This window comes from Sturnus vulgaris, chromosome 6, assembly GCF_052056855.1.
Source record: "Sturnus vulgaris isolate bStuVul1 chromosome 6, bStuVul1.hap1, whole genome shotgun sequence".
NCBI classification, from domain to species: domain Eukaryota; kingdom Metazoa; phylum Chordata; class Aves; order Passeriformes; family Sturnidae; genus Sturnus; species Sturnus vulgaris.
The window spans coordinates 13,237,787-13,255,435 of record NC_142248.1 but is presented as its reverse complement, the minus strand read 5'-3'; the positions used below and the strand labels follow the sequence as shown (position 1 = coordinate 13,255,435).

General features: G+C 40.0%; 1 protein-coding gene across 4 annotated transcripts in view; it reads left to right on the top strand.

Annotated features, from left to right (window-relative positions):
* Positions 1–17,649, top strand: part of RGS6 (regulator of G protein signaling 6) — a 253,141-nt gene that overhangs the window by 71,781 nt on the left and 163,711 nt on the right. The window contains exon 1 of one of the 4 annotated variants that reach the window (XM_014869361.2): positions 13,035–13,124. The exons of the other annotated variants lie outside the window; for them this stretch is intronic. The gene's annotated coding sequence lies outside the window, so the exon portion shown is untranslated. Of the gene's footprint in view, positions 1–13,034; positions 13,125–17,649 lie in introns of those variants that run through there. 4 annotated transcript variants of the gene reach the window in all.

The window sequence follows — 17,649 nt, the reverse complement described above, 5'->3', positions numbered from 1 at the left end:
TTATTACTGTAGAGTTAGATGATGAACAGAAGAGGATGTTTATGATCACAAATGCATTTTCATACATACAAGGTACTAATAAAACCACCAAGTATAAGAAAGAAGGCTATGATGAAAGAAATTGCCTTTTTCTCTCTCTTGAATTGTCTTTCATTGCAGTATCTCAGTAATACTTGATGTTGTATTTGGCAAGATCATCACCTAGAGATGAGGTGTCTCACTGTGCATGTTTCTGTCACTTCATATCTCCTAAAGTTAAGAAATGCAGCCAAGATCACTGTTCATGTCTTATCAAAAATAATCCTGGGCATTATTTTCATTCTTTGGAGAGGTTTCTGCAGAAAAATACTAATGCCCGTGAAGTGAGTAACAGCTTTTATTAGTCCTTTCTAATATATTTTTTAAAACTTTGTAATTTATCTATATTTTGTAATTAACAGAATGTTTGCAGAAAAAAAATTAGAAATCTATAAAATAGTGATCACATTTTCAAGCTTAAAAGTGATGTCACTGCCAAATTTATGTTTTTCAGGGATGTTTCTTAAGGGATATTTAATGTTATATGGCTTGCAAATATTCCTCTCCCAGCACTTCAGCATTGCCAGGCTTTTTATGGGTCTGTTTTGAAAGTAATATTTTTGCAACAGTTTCTACTTCTGAACTATATTCTCTCTATGAGTTCTCTCATGTTTTTCCTGTCTACTTTGACATTCCTCAGGCATTTTATTTAATTTTATGTTGAATCGAACTGCATCAGTCCCTCTAGTGTTTCTGTCTCGATCCAGATGCAGGTGCATAAATACTCTGAAGCAGGTACCTACTGGGAGTGGCTCATGTGTTGAAAGGAGAGCATCTCTCTGCCTGCTTAGTTCCAGTTTAGGTCACTGTGTCTGCTGAGGGGAGAGCTCTCAGAAGTATCCTGAGCAGACCAGAACAATCCACTGTCTTAATGCATATTGAAATAAATGCTTTTTGTGATCAGTTTTGGGAGTCAATGAAAACAACGCCATAATGTTGCTGAGCCAGTTGATTCCTGCTCATTCTACAATCTTAGCAGAACATTTTTAAATACAAAATCTATGTGTGTCTGTTAGAAAGGTATTCTAAGTGTTTAGGAACAGCAGAAAAGGTGTGTGCAATCCCAAAGCATTGTTGAATCAAGGTCAACTTAACAATGTTGATAAAGAGTATTTAGTTCTACCACTCTTATCTTTCCTATTTTTTTTCCTTTACTGTGTCCTCAAGCAGACACCACAAACAGAAGCAGTCTAGTGGACACAGTGGTGTCTGCTGCACCAGTGAGACCACAAATTCACAGCTGAGACAGGGACACAGCACATTCCCTCTTGCAAGCACCTGCAGCATCCATCAGCCCAGAAACTCCTGCTGCTCTGAGGCTGAGCAGCTCCAGAGCAGCAGGGCAGGTGGTGCTGAGGCATGTGCTGCAGCACCAGCAGGATGCATCTTGTACCTCTCAAGTATTGCTGCTGTTGGTATTACTACAATGTACAAGTCTTTCCGGATTAGTTATGCCCTTCTCGGATCAGAAGTTGTCAACTGACTGCTAGTTTCTTTGCATTTGATTTTTAAAATACATGTTTGCAAAGAATAGCATTTTGAATGTGTTCTGGTAGCTGTCTATTCTTGTATCTCCTGTTTGGTGAAAAAATAGTGTTATTATAAATGGAAGTATTTAAGTAATTAAACTTGAGCAGTACTATTTTTGTGCATATATTAGATAAAACATTTCAACTCCAGCTTTAGAAAATCTCTTAGGAAATCCAAGGAACTTCTTTTCTACCCAAGCAGAGTGTGCTGTGGTCTAGCAGGTAAACATGGCCCAGTGATCTGGTACAGAGATGCAGTTCTAGGCCCATGTAATGAGGCCATAGAATACTTTGGGTTGGAAGGGACCTTTAGGGTCATCGAGTTCAATCCCTATTTTGCTTTCTCTTTTTCTCTGTCACGGTGGTTTCCTCCCATTCCCCCTCATCAGAAGAAAGCATGGCACTGTGCAGTGCTTTGTTTTTACCCACAGTAGATGGAGGTTTTAGCTGTAGACTAAAACATGGTCCCTTTGAGGTACTTGATATGAATCACATTGTTCAGGAATGCTTTATAGCTTGTCCCAGGGTAGTGCTTTCAGTGAGATATTCTCACATAACACCTATCAGCATTTACAGCTGCTTGCTTATTTTTGGTAGGGGGAAGATAGAGACATTATACTTACCAAGTAGATTTTCATGCTGTATATTGTGTAAGCTAGTAAGTGTTTTCTCAACAATCCAATATCAACTGCACAGTTTTTATTGTTTGACCCAGGCTTTTTAATCCACATAGCTGGAGATTTTCATTCCCTCTCTTTGTTCTACCACCTAGTAATATGTTGTAATAACATTATGTTAGTGAAAACTCAGCTAATGTTCAGACACAATTTGAACTGACACTGAGTCAGCTGTGTTATTTGGGGTGAAAGGAGGATTTTTTTTTTTTCATGTAGTATCTCTTAAGTGTTACTACGTCTTAATACTCCCACTCCCTTCTATATATAGATATTGCATTGAACCAAGAAACACATGTGCTTTTCTCTTATTTGAGGATTTTATGCTAGGTGTTTGTGAACTGTGCTGCCTCTCAGTTGTTATGATACAGGAAATATCTTTTTAGAAGAATTTTTTTTCTTTTTTTTTCTTGATTATTCTCTTACTGAAAGGAAAATTTCTTCTGAGTGCTGATGGTATTACATTTCTATACTCATCAAACATAAAGGAAGTTTAATAACAAAGGTGTCATGATGTGCTAGTGCTGGCTTTTTCACTCTTCCTCAGATGTTTGTTCCTGTCTATTGTCAGAGGGACCAGTATTGGGCTGGACACATTTCTGCTTTCATGGGTGACCACTCCTATGCTCAGTGCTTTGATGCAACTTTTCCTCTCACCCCATGGAAAAATGCTGACTCTCTGAGAGATTGCCTGAGATCTAGTTTTGGTTCTTTATATGGTTCTTTATATTTGACATTTCTGAATTTTTCAAAAATTGTCATGACTGACTGGAAAATGGGTAAGGGAGAGTTGGATTTCTCAAATGACAGAAATGTCATTGTACTGAGCACATTTCAGATAAATCACTGTAAAGTTTCTTTCTTGATGAGCCTTAGAAGTTTTTCTTCCTCCAGTCTAACATTTAGCAGGTTAAACTGACAATTGTTTATTTTGCACTTCATGTTTTTAGAAGAGGAAGGCATTCCAACCAACTAGCAAGAAAACGTGCTTTTATTTTATCAAATAAAAACAAAATCTAATTGATTTTGATGAATAACTAAATTGCAAAATATTATAAATGAGATTTGAGCAGTTTTTGTATCTGAGGAACTCCTGAGATTTGTTGTATGAATGAAAGGGATTATAGGAGCAAAAAGAAAAAAGAGGAGGGAGCAAATAAAATGAAATGTCTTTTTAATTTTTAAACTTGACCTCTTTTTTCCTTTAATTATTAAAGCCAACCAGGAAAACTCTAAAGGATTAAGTAAAAAATACTTAGGTTGGTTTTAAGTTGCTTACATCAGTATTTCATCAGTGTCTCAGTTCAAGTTTGTTTCTTCTGTTATTGCTTGTATCAGGCTTGCATAAAGAAATGGGAGAGGTGTGTTTTGATTTCTTTCTGGCTTAATTGTGTTGGAAGTGGAAAGGTCTGGCACCGAAGAATAGGAGCTCAGAAGGAGAACTGAGATCTGGAAGGCATTCCTGGACATGCAGGGCTTCTGCATGCGGGTAGGGAGCTGCCAAAATTCAATTTCCAATTCACTGTGCCAGTCTGTCCTGCCCTGCCACTTCTGTTGTGTGAGGTCCTCCATCATTCAAGGCAAGTAGGGGTAACAGTTCAAGTAAGTGTTTAATTTTATTTTGTTTTTAGAGGGATTTTTGTGTATGTGTGTGTTTTTTGTTTTTGTTTTTTTTTTTTTTTTTAATTACTGCAAAGAAAATACAAATGAAGGAGGAGCTGTCTGCACAGGCATGCTTGTTACAGATCTGTGACTTTTCTGTATACTCAAACTGTGACAAGTCTCCAAATAAAAATGGGAGGTGAACCATCCAGAAAGGACCTCTCTCCCCAGCCTTCTTTCGTACTTTAGGCACAAAAGACTTTTCAATGGCCAGATTTGCTGGGAGTAGATTGGTAAACTACAGAGTAATGTGAACAGCAATCTTAGTTGTGGGGACGTGGTGTTAATTCCCTCACTTTCATAATAAACTGGGCAGTTTCACAGCACTCGGCACTGTGAAGAATTCAGAAGGGCACTGTCTGTCTGCACAGGATCACACGTGAGCAGATGCTGCTGGCAGTGGGACAGCCAAATAGCTGGCCAGAATTCTGAGCAGCAGTTGAACTGTTGGTGTGGTTTGGTGATGATGTCTTTGGCTGCTCTGCATTATTGCAATACTGGGGCACAGTAATGCAGGGTGGTAGAACCAGGTGATGGTGCCAGGCTGCATCCCATGTCTTATGGAGTGGGTCCTTTCCCCATTTGGCTGCATACTCTGCTTTTCAGTAAATCCACTGTGGGTTCAGTTTAGGGTTTCATTCATTTAAAAGTAGATTTTTTTAAAAAATAGAGTCCACTACAGTTTGAATACAGATACTAGTTGTGTTCTTGCAAATCTTCAGATCACCTAAGTCTCTATAAATTTTTTTGCCTGAATGGTTTCCTCTGGTAGCAAATCCCCCAAGTTAACCCTCTGCTCTCCCAACGATTAGTATGGTTTTATCTGTATCCAAAGTTGCTGCCTTCCAGTGCCCTCACTTCAGATTTCTCTGTAGAGTTGGTGTTTAATTTACCACTTGATGAGAAATATCTTTGCCTATGGAAAACAGACTTGAGTTTGGCAGCAGTTGCAGTGGATGTGTATGTGACAGAGCTGTCACTTGTGCTTCTGCTGCTCTGTGCAGGAGGTGGAATACTTTCTAATGAATTAAATACCTTGAATCAGGAGACTACAGGAGCATTTTGGTTTTCTGCTGAACAGCAATGATAAAAATCTGTATTTACACTTAATGCTTTCAATTGCCTATTCCTGTTCACCTCATGCACAGAAGATACTGCTTAAATATTTTTGAGGTTGGCAAATGAAAGGTCTTGAATGAAAGTTTTTAACACATACATGAAGTAAAGCAAAATGGATGCATCTGACCTGGTCCTAAAATGAGATTCAGGCACCTGGTAATGGTCCAGAAGCCTGTCCAAAACTGTGCAGGTGTTAGATGAGATGCCACGTGGTTTTCCATTGGCTTTAATGCAACACCCACTACACAGCATGTGGCAGAAAAAGTTCATACCCTGAACAAGCTGTTCTGTGGTGCAACAGCTTGTCCGAGGGCTTTGAAAGACTTGTCATATTTCCCCAATGAATATATAAGTGCTCTCTTTAAGGGGGAGAGAACCCAGAGAACCATAACACACAAAGTTAGTTTACTATATTACTGGCTTTAAACATCAGTGTCACCAGTATTTGAATATTCTCACTTTTATTTAATATAATTTTATGGTGTTTATCTTGTATTCCTGCATACTGAATGGAGAGAAAGAGGCACATTGAAGAGCTTCTCCATCTGACCCGGTTTTGGTTCATGCAGGAGGAGCAGAGAAGAGCAGCTGAGGTGTGGGCTTGCAGAAATGGTCACCTTGCAGCCATACGTGCAGAGGGCTGTTTTGGGCAGCAAGAAACATCTGAGGATGTCAGGAGAAACAGAGCAATAGTGATGATCCTGACATGGACTGGTAGCTTTGTGGTTAGTGCACTCTGCCTCTCCCTCCCAACTGGTGCTGCTGTGTTTATTCCCTTATTTTTGGACATGAAGGATACAACTGGAGAATCCTTGAGTAGTGGGAATCAGAATAAAGGATCCTTTCCTATGTACTGATGATGCAGCTCCAAAATGTTCTCTCTATGTCCATCAGTGCTTTTGTTCAATTTTTTTTGTTCTTTGGATCCATATGAAGCTATAAAACAATCATCTTGTTTCTTCTTTCACTTTTGTCTTATCAGAGGCCTGCATAGACATATTTCCTGTGTTTGATTTACATGAGTTTTTGTTTATATGTATCTTTTCTCTTTCTCCACACACATATATGTGAATAAGTGTGCTGGCGTCCACACTCACAGTGTCGTGGTGCCTGACCATCAGCTTTGAATTACTGGAAAGGAAGTTTTATATAAAGTCCATCCAGGGACTATTAGAGAGACAGAAGGAGAGAGTACCCTCTAATCAGCAGTTCATTAAATAGCAACAACTTGTGGCAGAATTGTGCTTATGAGACTGCTGAACACGTAGGTATCCTTAATTGCTTGAAGTGAGAATGCAAACATTTATTAGGATCTTGCATAACTGCTGTTGAATTATCCAAGAAAAGCAAGGTGAAAAACCTTATCAAGTTATAAAGAAGTGACATATAGCAAACAAGGTCAAACAAGCCACGTCAAAGAGAAACATAAATATTTAGGAAATAGTTTGAATTAGACAGAAAGGGCAGAAATCCCAGAGCAGAAACTAAACAAAAGAAAGCCCTAATGTGTCTGTCTATGGATGGATTTATGAGTTTGTGAAATAAACGTCTTTGAGTAGTCACAAAGGTGCTGTGGGGTAGGAACATCTATAAAGTAAAAATAATCAACAGCGAACCAGGCTTTCCTAAAAGTAACTCTAGTCAAAGATGCAAAGTCAGCCATATTTCTAAAAATCAACTGACAGACTCAAAGTTATAATATTTGCTGTGTATTTTAGGGAGAGAAAGATAAGGGTACTATAAAAATACTGCTTTCAAGTTTAGAAGGAAAAAGTAGGTCACGAGATTTTCATCCTTCGTTTATTTTTACCCTAAAGGGATTAATCTAATTTCATATCTAGAAATGCATACAGACCCATAATCAACAGAGTATTTCTTGTAGAAAACTATAGTATTTGTACCAGAAGCATTTAATCTCAGTGTCTTTTTTCAGAGAAATATATGCAGCAGATGAATGCTGAGTCATTAACCCAGCCCTAATAATGTATTAATAGCCACCTTATGGATCTCAGATTTGCAGATTCTCATCTGATGCCAGAAAGTCTGAAAGTTTAGACAAAACAAACAAGGAATACTGTACTCCCAACTGCTTTAAAGAAATTCTGAAAATGGGATTTGAGGAAGACTGCTTTTTTTTTTCAGTATGTAAAATATAAACAGGGTGAAACTTCAGGGTGACAACCTTAACTCTTGCTACTCCATCATGTTTTTATGATGTTGGCCATAAAAGACTGTCTTTTGTAAAAGCTAAGACCAAACTGTCAAGTGTCAGTGTCTAAACTCAGGGAATTGAATTAATAGACAGGATTTTTTTAGAGATACTGGCTGAAGGCTTTCTGCTTGAATTGGCTTTGAACTGAGGAGAGACAAGTACCTCTTGTTTTTCGCCTAGAACAGGACTACTTGCACAGTTTCCAGAAACAAGTTTAATTGCAGGAAGCTGCAAACTCCAGTATCTGAACACATGGAGTGTCTCTTTGGGTGGTAGTAGGTTACTTTGCCTCCAGCTGCCTCCTTTTACACTGCTGAGGTGTAACACGGCACCAGCTGTCATGGTTTTGGCCAATTTGTTGAGTGTACGATGTATTTGTGGAGACAGCACCTGGATTTGTCAGCAGGAGCACTATCAATTAAGCAATTTAGAGGAGAAGCAACAGCTAGGGAAATTTAGGAGTATGATATTTTCTGTCCAGAAACTTTCTTCCAACTTCAAAACTAAAAATATGGTCGTAGGTTTTCTGGTCTTGTCTCAGGTGTTTTGTGTAGATCTAGCAAAGCAGGATGTAGGGATTCTTCAGGAATGGGTAGAAAGGTTTTGATGAAAAAGCAATTTGCTCCTATCCTTCTTATAACTCTTATATTTCCATTCATGTTTGAGGAGCTCAAAACCACTTTGCAATCTCTTTTGAAATATTCAAGGACTAGGAAATTTTGTCATTATGTGAGAGCATTACTCTGGCTCCCAGGCTCTTGGCTTGAGGATCTGGGTAGGAACATTGCTTGAGATCTTCCAGTCATGCTTCCACAAGCAGGATCTGCTGCTGCTCTGTGAGTTACATTGTATGATGAATGCATGCTCGAGTAACCCTGCAGTGCCACCAGTCTGATCCTTTGGGATGCTTGAGGATTAACAAAGATAAGCAGGTTCAGACTGACAGGTGGGCACTTCCATTTTCAGTTAGTGGAGATTGTTGCAGTGTAGCTATTGATAACCAGTGATAATATGCCCTGGATTTATTTGTGAGAGCTCCTATGTTGGTACTTAACTTTGTGGTATTTGATAGAGTATTTTCCATATAAAGGGGTAAGAGATGGCCAAAAGGCTGTAGATTTCCTGAATGGCAGCCTCCCTGGGGAGGAGGGGACATGGGTTTTAGTTCACAAATGGGCTGAAGTGCTGTCATTTGTTACTGTAAAATTCTGCAAAATCTACATGCTGAGCAGTGGGCGATGTCTGAGTACCTTGCTTATCGTTTCCCCAATGGCGAGGTGGTTTTATTGCAAACAGTGAAGTCAAACCAGCAGAGTTGCAAATAGATTGTCTTGATGATTTGAGTTGCTTTCATTTCCACAGTGGTGAATAACACAGGTTACACAGTAAACCATACAGTACAGTGTTTTCTGACAAAAATAATAAACTGAGATGCCTGTCATCTGCTGTAGCAAAAATTGAAAGTTAAATGGTCATCATAAAGTGAGAGTTACTGGTCGCTTCTGTCTCCCGTGAAGGGTCAAGGAGATGAGGCACTGTAGCTCAGGTAATCATGTTGCCTTTGGGTTTTCCCATTAAGTCACAAAATTTCACAATTTTGGTTAACACTAACTGGGTGGTGCTGTACCTTTGGTGGATGAGAAGCAAAGGTTGCTCCAAGCCCAGCAGTCCCTCCTCGTTTGAGAAAAGGCTAAAGAGTTTCACTGTCTAGCAGGTGGCTGCAATTTTTAAAACCGCTCCTTAATAAAATTTTCTTCCCCCTGGTTTTTGTCTGACATGCTAATTAAGCTCACTGGGGAAGTGAGTGGCTTGGATTCCTCCTTCACTCTCAGGCTCCTGCAAACGGGCAACAAATGTAGACGTGCTTATTCAATTGTGGCAAGGGGGAAGGCATCCAAATTTCTGACCTGTGAATGTGCAGGAGTGTTTTATCCAGAGAAGGAAAACAGGGGCATGCTGTTCCTGAGGCACTGTGGGCAGGGCAGGGGTGCTAATGAATTGGAAGAAGAATGCTAGATGCCCCAGAAGAGAGTGGCAAAAGTGTGACAAACAGATTGTGTGAGTAATTACTTTTGCATACTTTCCTGACCATTATCAGCAGGACTGGATTTCTGATGGAAGAACTTAATTAAAAAGTTCATTTTTTTTCCTCTTAAGAAATCTGTGTGCAGGGGCTCATTGGTGGGTAGAATTTAGGACACTGATTAATTGCTTTTGAGAGATCAGCTGTGTGAATCCTGCTAGGAGGAAAGAAACATGAAAAAGTTGGCAACCTGCTAAGTTAATGTTACAAACACTTGAGTAGCACTTGTAAAGTGAGGCTTTTCTGAGGACTTTACCATCATTGCTGTTTCAGGCAGGCATTTGCTGGAGAAAGAGAGGACTCTGGCGAGCAGCAGCAACACCCATTTTACAGTCTTACATCCCCTAATTGTTTCTTTATCCTTAGGAGCCTTCCCTGGTGCTAATCCTTGTATAAGGTGCTGTGAAAATGCAGACCTGGTATCTTTCTTTAGTGGTAATGCATGCCCCCCTGGCCTGGTTGTGTGATTTGACTGTGGCCTTGGAGCCAGAGCCAGGTTTTAATTGCGTGAGGTTCAGGCTGCACTGCAGACACATGTGGGGTGCTGGGGTCTTGTATCAGACCTATGGGGTTTGACAGATTGGCATGTACCAGGCAGAGATCCTCATTTGAGACCTTGCTGCAGAACTGAGACTTTTACAGACACTGAGACACTGCTGCCAGTGGTTTTCATGTCTATGTTCATGTCTACGTGGATGTAGTAATTAAAACAGTTCATAGAACACAGGAAAGCTGTGTGCTGTACATGGCCTATGCTATGACTGTGTGGCAGAACCATGTTTTTTCATTCCTTCCAGGGTTACGTTTGTGGTTAATTTAAAATGTTGTGGCATCATTCCCTCTTCATATGGGTTCTTGTGGGTACAAGAGTACACATTAAAAACTGGAAACCACTGACATACTGCCTGTGTTTCCCAACTATTTAGACCCTGTTTTCAGGTGTTTAAAATTGTAATAAAAATTTACACAATTAAAGAATATCTTCTCTCTGCCAAGTAAATATTTTCATGAACTTTCATTTTAAGAACTAACAGTCCTGTGCTTTGGAGCACATAAGACTTTCAGCTAAGGTCTTGGTCTTTCTGTCAGCTAGATGGAAATCCATACACTGTGCCTTCAATTTGTTTAATTTATTTAACTAAGATTTCACAAGATTGACCATCACTGTCCCTTCCTCTGCCATCCTGAGCTTCAACACTGAGTCTCTCACTGAGTTTAGAATGGCACTGAGATGAAGTCTGTTTTATTCCTAAGCTCTCTGGGTTTCCATGCAGTGTCTAGGAAAAGGTTGTATAACTCAATTGCAAATATAACAAGATTTAAAACAGATTTGGGTATTGATTTTATGCCTCATGACAGAATCTTTGGGCTTTAAAAAAATTTACTGAATGAAAAAAACCCAGATAACTTCCTGGATTGCTGTGCAGGTAACTAACTAGGTAGTTCTGAAGAATATTATTAAGGCTATAAAGGCCAGTGCTCCAAAGACTGTGAAATGATAGAAGAAAGGTTATCTCCGTGACTCTGCATTTCCCACTATTGTGTCTAAATTGTGACAGAACCTTTCAAACTCAATGATTGTACTTTCAATTTTCCACAATACTTGGGTCTTGTTTATAGTACAGAAGAGAGGTTGAGAAATGCACGACAACTGAAGCAACAGACTGCAGGAAGGAATGGCACAGTTCAAGGCAGCTGAGAGCTGCTGCTGCCCTGGAGAGCTGCATCATGTTTTTGCCTGTTGCATCATTTTTCTAAGGTGCCTTAAACCAAACTTCCTCACTTGTAAGATAAGATTCTCTTTCACTGAATTAGGTTTGGGTCCTTGTTTTCAGAAAGGTTAAGCATCACAGCCACAAATTAAGTCGTACCTAAACCAGAGGGATCGTGTCCTGTGCTTCTCTCCAGGGTTTCTGAAAATCAGTAGATATAGTTTTAACCTTGATCTCTCTGTACATCAGTTACAAACATATAAAACATGGATGATACAGTGCAAAAAAAAACCCTAATGTTTGGACACAGTTAGCAGGAAAGTAATTCTTCAGGCTTCTGAGCAGAATGTGAATAGTGCAGAGTATGCAAGACCTGTGGGTAAATGTAGAAGTATGATGAGAAAGCAGGCACACTTAATAGTTGTCAAGAAGCTGTAGAAGCTATAACTTCTATGCACTGATTGAGGGAAGGGCTCTGTGGAAAAAAACTTCATGAGCTTTTGAAGTTTGTATTACAAAGTATGATTGAGAGCTGGATTTAGGCTGCTGAAGCAACATCTATTTAAAGCTTTAAAATGCAGGCTTTAAGTTGCAACTTGGAAACTTGCACAGTCTTATAATAAAGAGTTCTTTTAAGTTGTTCCATGTGTAAGATGTTATTTGTGAACTTCATAAAGTAGTCTTAGTAAAGACTGACTCTGTCCACTCTAGCTGTCTTGTTCCCATTCTAGCTTTTTTTAATATATAGGCAGATTTTTAATGTCAATACTTGGTTTGTTGTTTATTGCTTTTCTTTTTTTTATATATATTTGTATGCTTCTGTGTTGTCCAACAGATTGAACATGCTGTTACTTCTTTGAGATATTTACAGCAGATGTTTGTGTCATGTAGGTAAAATGCTGCTACATCGAAGATATGGTTCTATAGGCCATCAGTATATTACTTCATGCTGATGTAAATGACTGCAGAAGACACATGACTACAGGGAATCGAGTTCCAGATTCTAGAACAAAACATGTAATTTTGCTGAATGTGATTTACAGGCAGCGTTTGTTTATGCTTCCCCTGCCAACAGTGCTCTTCTGGATGCTCCATCAAACGCTTGGAGGTTTCTAAAATATTGGGCTTGCTGTAACAGGAGACAAGACTCCTTTTTTCATTTTAGAACGCTCAGCAAGCTAGCTTCTTTCACAGATCCATTTCACTGCCTGCCTCTATAAATTTTTTTTAAGTATTCTGAAGGGGGGGCAAATTTTAGCTTGTGTTTAGAATGTCCTCAGAAGTTTGTTGTCTAGAAAGAGAGGAACAGCCCTTGTTTCACATTATGCATAATTATCTTCTGCTTAGGGATGGAGACAGTCCCACACTATTCAAGCCTATTTCCCTGCCTTGACTCCTCTGAATAAATCACTGCTCTGCTTCTGTTTCCCACTTAAAAAGTTGGGGCTATATACTTTGCTCACCCTGATTTAAAAAGTTTTTTGTTTGCATAAAAGATGGTGATGCGAAGCAATTCATGTTGTTAATCAGTTTTAGTTTCTTGAATGCATTAAACTGGCAACATAAAGAAAAACTACAGCCCTAAAAGAAACTTTAAAAATAGGAGCCAGTCAAAAGAGAGTGTAGCATTAACCAGGGACCACTTAGACTCTTGATTTTCTTTCTTTCCTTATTCAACTTTTTTGCCTTCTTTTTTTCCTGAGGACATTTAGGTTGTTGAGGAGCTTAGACATAAATGTCTTCCTAATACATTTTCTTTTGTTCTCTGGCCTCTTGCACCACTTGTGGGAACTTGTTCAGGACAGGTGGTCAGCTGTGTGGCCCAGCCAGCATGGTATGCCAAGAATCAGCTTGTGCTGGTATGGTGTGCCAAGTCCTTTCCCTTCTCTTGGAGGAAGGTCCAGGCTTGGAAAAGCATTTTTAGTCTGTAGCTACTTACAGCTTGCTGGCTGTGAGGGGAAGAGTTTGGAGGAACTCTCGGGGCCAGCCACAGTCTGCAGCCAGACTCAGCCATTAAGGTAAAGTCCCTCCGTGGGAACTGAGGGCTGATACCAGGTAGGAATTTCTGACAGGAAAATGTATCTAATTGTGTCATTAACTGTGCATGCAGAGACTTGAAATATTTCAGTTTCCAGCATTTTTTTCTTGACAAGATGATCTTTATGCTTCTAGTCACTAGCCTGTGTTCTTGTACACATGCGTTAGGAAGAGCAGGAGTGAGGTGTGATACAAAATAGAGTACAAAACACAAGAAATATCTTAAATAATTAATTACTGTAAAAGTTGCCGATTACTTATTGGTGAAGTTATATTGATATCTGAAACAGAAAAGTTCACTGATTCTCAGAAATTGTTCAGGTGACTAATAAAGCTGTTGGGTCAAAGAAAATACAAAGCAAGTATTGATGTGCTAGCAGGAAAACTTAATGAAGTTTCTGTAGAGGAGAAAAGCCTGTGCTTGTTTTAAAATTAGGGCCTATCCACTGACCTACCTGACCAGACCCATAGATGAAAAATCTGTCTTAAATATATACATGTATCCTTATCTTAAAATCTTACTAGAAAATAAGAACATTCTAGCTGAAAATGTGCCACTTGCAGTGTAGTGTCTGTTTTTTCATATAGAAATACAAGTGAATATGGAACACACATTGTGACTGACCTGTGGCTGGCACATGGAGGAGACTGGGTGTAGTGGCCCTGGTGAAAGCAAGAGGAATTGAGTGGCTGTTCCTTTGTGTTCTCACCAGAAGAGACAAGAAGTGCTCTGTTTTATGAGATGGGCACAGTTTCTGCTGTGCAATGGGCACTTCTGTCTGTAGTATCGTCACTGATGCAAAAGAAGGCTGTGGAGATCTGGTTAAACTGTGTGGTTGAACCCTTCCTTATCTCTCTGATTTACCTGCACTTGGAAGGGTGTTTCTGCAGCTTTGGTTCTGAGGCTGCATCTGTGCTGTGCAGGCTTACTGGGAAATGAATTGCACTAAAAGAAGTTGCTATTAGTAAACAGTGCTTGTTTGTTGAGGTTTTTTGTACTGTTCCTCAGAATTCACACAGGTCTCTCGCGAAAGAAACACTTATTCCCTGCCAGGAAGTCTCACTCCCTGAGACTTCAAGAGTCAAGCCCCCTTCTGATGAGAACACTGCTAGGCTGCAAGTGCTGGGTTACTCTGGGAAGACAAGCACAATCAACAGCAAAAAGGAAGCTGATCTGAAGCTTTTTTACACTCAAGTCTCAGAGCTGCTTGCCCTACACCTACCAGAACTGGTTGCAGCTAATAAGGAGTGCTGCCAACAGTAGTGGGAGGGGTTCTGTAGAAATAAATTTCCTGACTTTGTGAACGTCGTGGATCCAAACCTCTACTGCTGTTTTACCCAAGAAAAATTATGCATACGTGGGAAACTAAATAGCATTTCACTGTTCAAATGCAGAGATATCAAGCCAAATCTCAAAGCATGGAGGAGTGTTGGGCACTAGAGAATTAGGTTGGTTAAAACAGTGCAGCTCCTTTGAGAGCTTTATTTCAAGCTGTTCTGATGGTGGCAGTTTTTCACAGAACAGCGGTACCAACTATTTCTCATCCACTAGTTTTTGTTAAATTCTCTGCTGGCATGGCTCCCTAACAGTGCCTGTCATGTACCAGGGCTATTTGTTTTAGGATAAAATCAATTTTCAAGTTTCTCCTGGAGAAAGTAACTTGCTGACATTTTAGTCCAAACAAGTATACAGACTGAAATATCCAAAAGGGTGGGCACAGTAGCTCTTCTTTCCTCAAAGCTTTTAGCAGTTGAAGAGAGAACTCTACTGTTCTCCTACCTCCGTTACAACGTGTTGTATCAGATTGCATTTCTTTTGCAGATCTGGAGGCTGGATAGACCTGTGAGTTAAAAATGTATTTCTGTTTCTGACACTACCTCCAGATGAGTGTCCTGCAGTATTGGTTTGTTTGTGCAGAATGGCTGTGGGTACAAGGTGATAAGGACACTGGTGTGATCGAGTGGAAGTGCTTGAGGGGAAAAAGAGTCTTTTGCAGAAGAGGCAGCCAAGGGTTGCAGGGACTGTGGGAGATGGCAAGCTTGGGAAGAGCAATTCCGGTTTGGCACATATCGTCCAAAGTGTCCACTGACAGAGCTTCAGCAACAGAAAGGAAGGAGCTGCCTCTGTGAAGCACTGAATCTTCCTTCACTCTCAGGGAGAAAAAGAAGTATGCTGGCATTTATTGCCTTGTCTTCTGTAGATACAGCCACTTACCTGCAGATACTACTGCCCCTGAAGTCTCTGTATGCACATTTCTACAGAAGCTTCAGGTTTCTGGGTGTATTGCTCATGGAAGGGGGTTTCTATTCAGCTACTACGTGCTTTGTCCTGAAAACAAAACCAACTGCTTTTTAGACATCTTGAAACTAGACCACACTTATTTTACAGTAATACAAGAGACTTTACTTACTGAGACAGGAAGTTCACTGGTCAGAAAACTGTCAATTTTCATTGCCTATGTATTACAAAGCTTGCACAGTTAAAAAAAGTTGGACTGCCTTCCATCTTGAAAATTGTGAACTCATATTTTAAATGCCTTTTGTGTTCTGTGACTTAGAGGAACATGATCATTGCTCTGCCACTGTGCAGTTTTTGTCTTCAGCTTCCTCTGACTCAATTGCATTTCGTGTGATTTCACCAATTTTATTTTTCAGGTTTGATGAGCACCTAGATAACTACCTATCTTTATACATAGTGTATATAGTGTAAAACTTTGGCCCGGCTACAGAATAAAATACACTTGTCTGATCAAATATATACAAATAAATCAAGACGAGCAGTGCAGGAATCTGTTGCAAAGCTTGTTTAGTATGATGTATGCCACTTTCTAGATGTTATCTCTGTCTTCTAATAATGACTTTTAATTCTTTGATGGCTACCATTAAGAAAATAATTCATAAGAACTGAAGAGAAAGAAAAAAGAAAGAGGTAATATAAGACACTGAAGCTATGGAGACTTGCTGTTAAAGTAAGGCATTTTTGTAAGTTGCTTGGCTACTCTCTAATCCGCAGGCTATAGAATGGGGAGGGGACTCCTGTGCTGGCAAAAAGTACCCTATGGAAATAAAAGGGGCTGCTATCATAAAGGAGGACAGGTGGCTGTCATCATTCCTTCCCTCTGCTGCCTGCTTTTTTTGCTTAGGGGTAGAATAAAATACAAGCTGCCTCCAGGACATCCATCAGCTTTCTCAGATGCATTAGTCATATTCCAGCTTCTGGCCTTGCAAGTGTAATGCCTCCAATTATATCTGCAGCTGTGCACCACCTTCTTTTGTCTTGGGCTGGCTCTCTGGGCTGCAATGCCAGCAAGTAAATGGAGAATTCTCAGGTGGGGCTGCCTCTTCTGTTTTTCTGCTCTTTAAGTTGTGCCTTGGTTCTCCATAGCAGCAGACTGGCTCTGAATGTTTGGACTACCCCTAAAAGCACTCCAGAGATCAGTATGGGCTTGTCTGGCCACACTGACCAGCTGGAGGAGGCCAGAGATGGAGAGACCTGAGTGAGGGCTGGAGGCATGAGGGTGTCTGGGTTACAAAGTATTTTGGGGAGTAAAGGGCTTTGGGCAAAAGGAGCACTGTGTTGAGAAGCTCCGATTGTCTTTTTTCTCATAAGGTTCTTGTTGTGACTTTGCCTTTACAACTTGTATACAAATTCAAGAGGAAGGCGTAGAAAATTTGTATGTTCTCAAGATTCCACAGAGGTTAATTGCTTTTCTTCTTCAAGGAGCTCTTATCATACAGAAGTAGAGCAATCCCACTGAAGAACTTAAAGAAAAATAGTGTAAGCTTGGACTCTTACCAAGCTACAAACAGGCTTGCTTGAAGTAGAGTGCTGATGTTATTGATACAACAATGCAGAGATAAATTTGGCAGAATATTCCTGCAGCTGACATGAGCAGTGAGGACAGCACCTCCAAGAGGTTTAGGGTGCCCAGAGCTACATACTCTGTGAGACAATATAAGAGGAAATTGTTTGCCTTGTGCAGTTCTCAAGCTCAAATAAATAAGTTTAAAAGTTGGGCCATTAACACTTTCTTTTCCAGCTTGTACATGCCACAGGCCATAAAGCTCCATAGAGGAACCAAGCAGAGAATTTGTGGTTTCATTTGATTTCAGGGATTATTAGGGAGTGAGATTGAGGCTGGAGGTCAGATTGATTCAGTAGTCCACCTCTGCACATTTGTGCACTCTTCCAAGACCACATATGGTGGAGCCTTTCTGGTGTTACAGATAGGATAAGATGCTCTTAAATACTCAGAATTGGTAATTTCAGAATTGCTATTTTAGAGAAGGCATGGATTTTTTAGTGGGTTTTTACCAGGATCAGGAGGACATTTTTGTGCTTTGGAGCCAAATGCAATTCAGTGGTTAAATACATTTAAACACAGAGCCTAGTCCCTGGGTGGCTTAATCTCCTGCAACCCTCTGTGGAGTTGAGTGTAATTCTGAGCCTTAAAATTGCTTTGTTTGTAAGGAAGGCTATAGCTCAACAAAGACCTTTCATTAAAACCCAGTATCTCTTTTCCACGCTCCCCACCCTTGGATT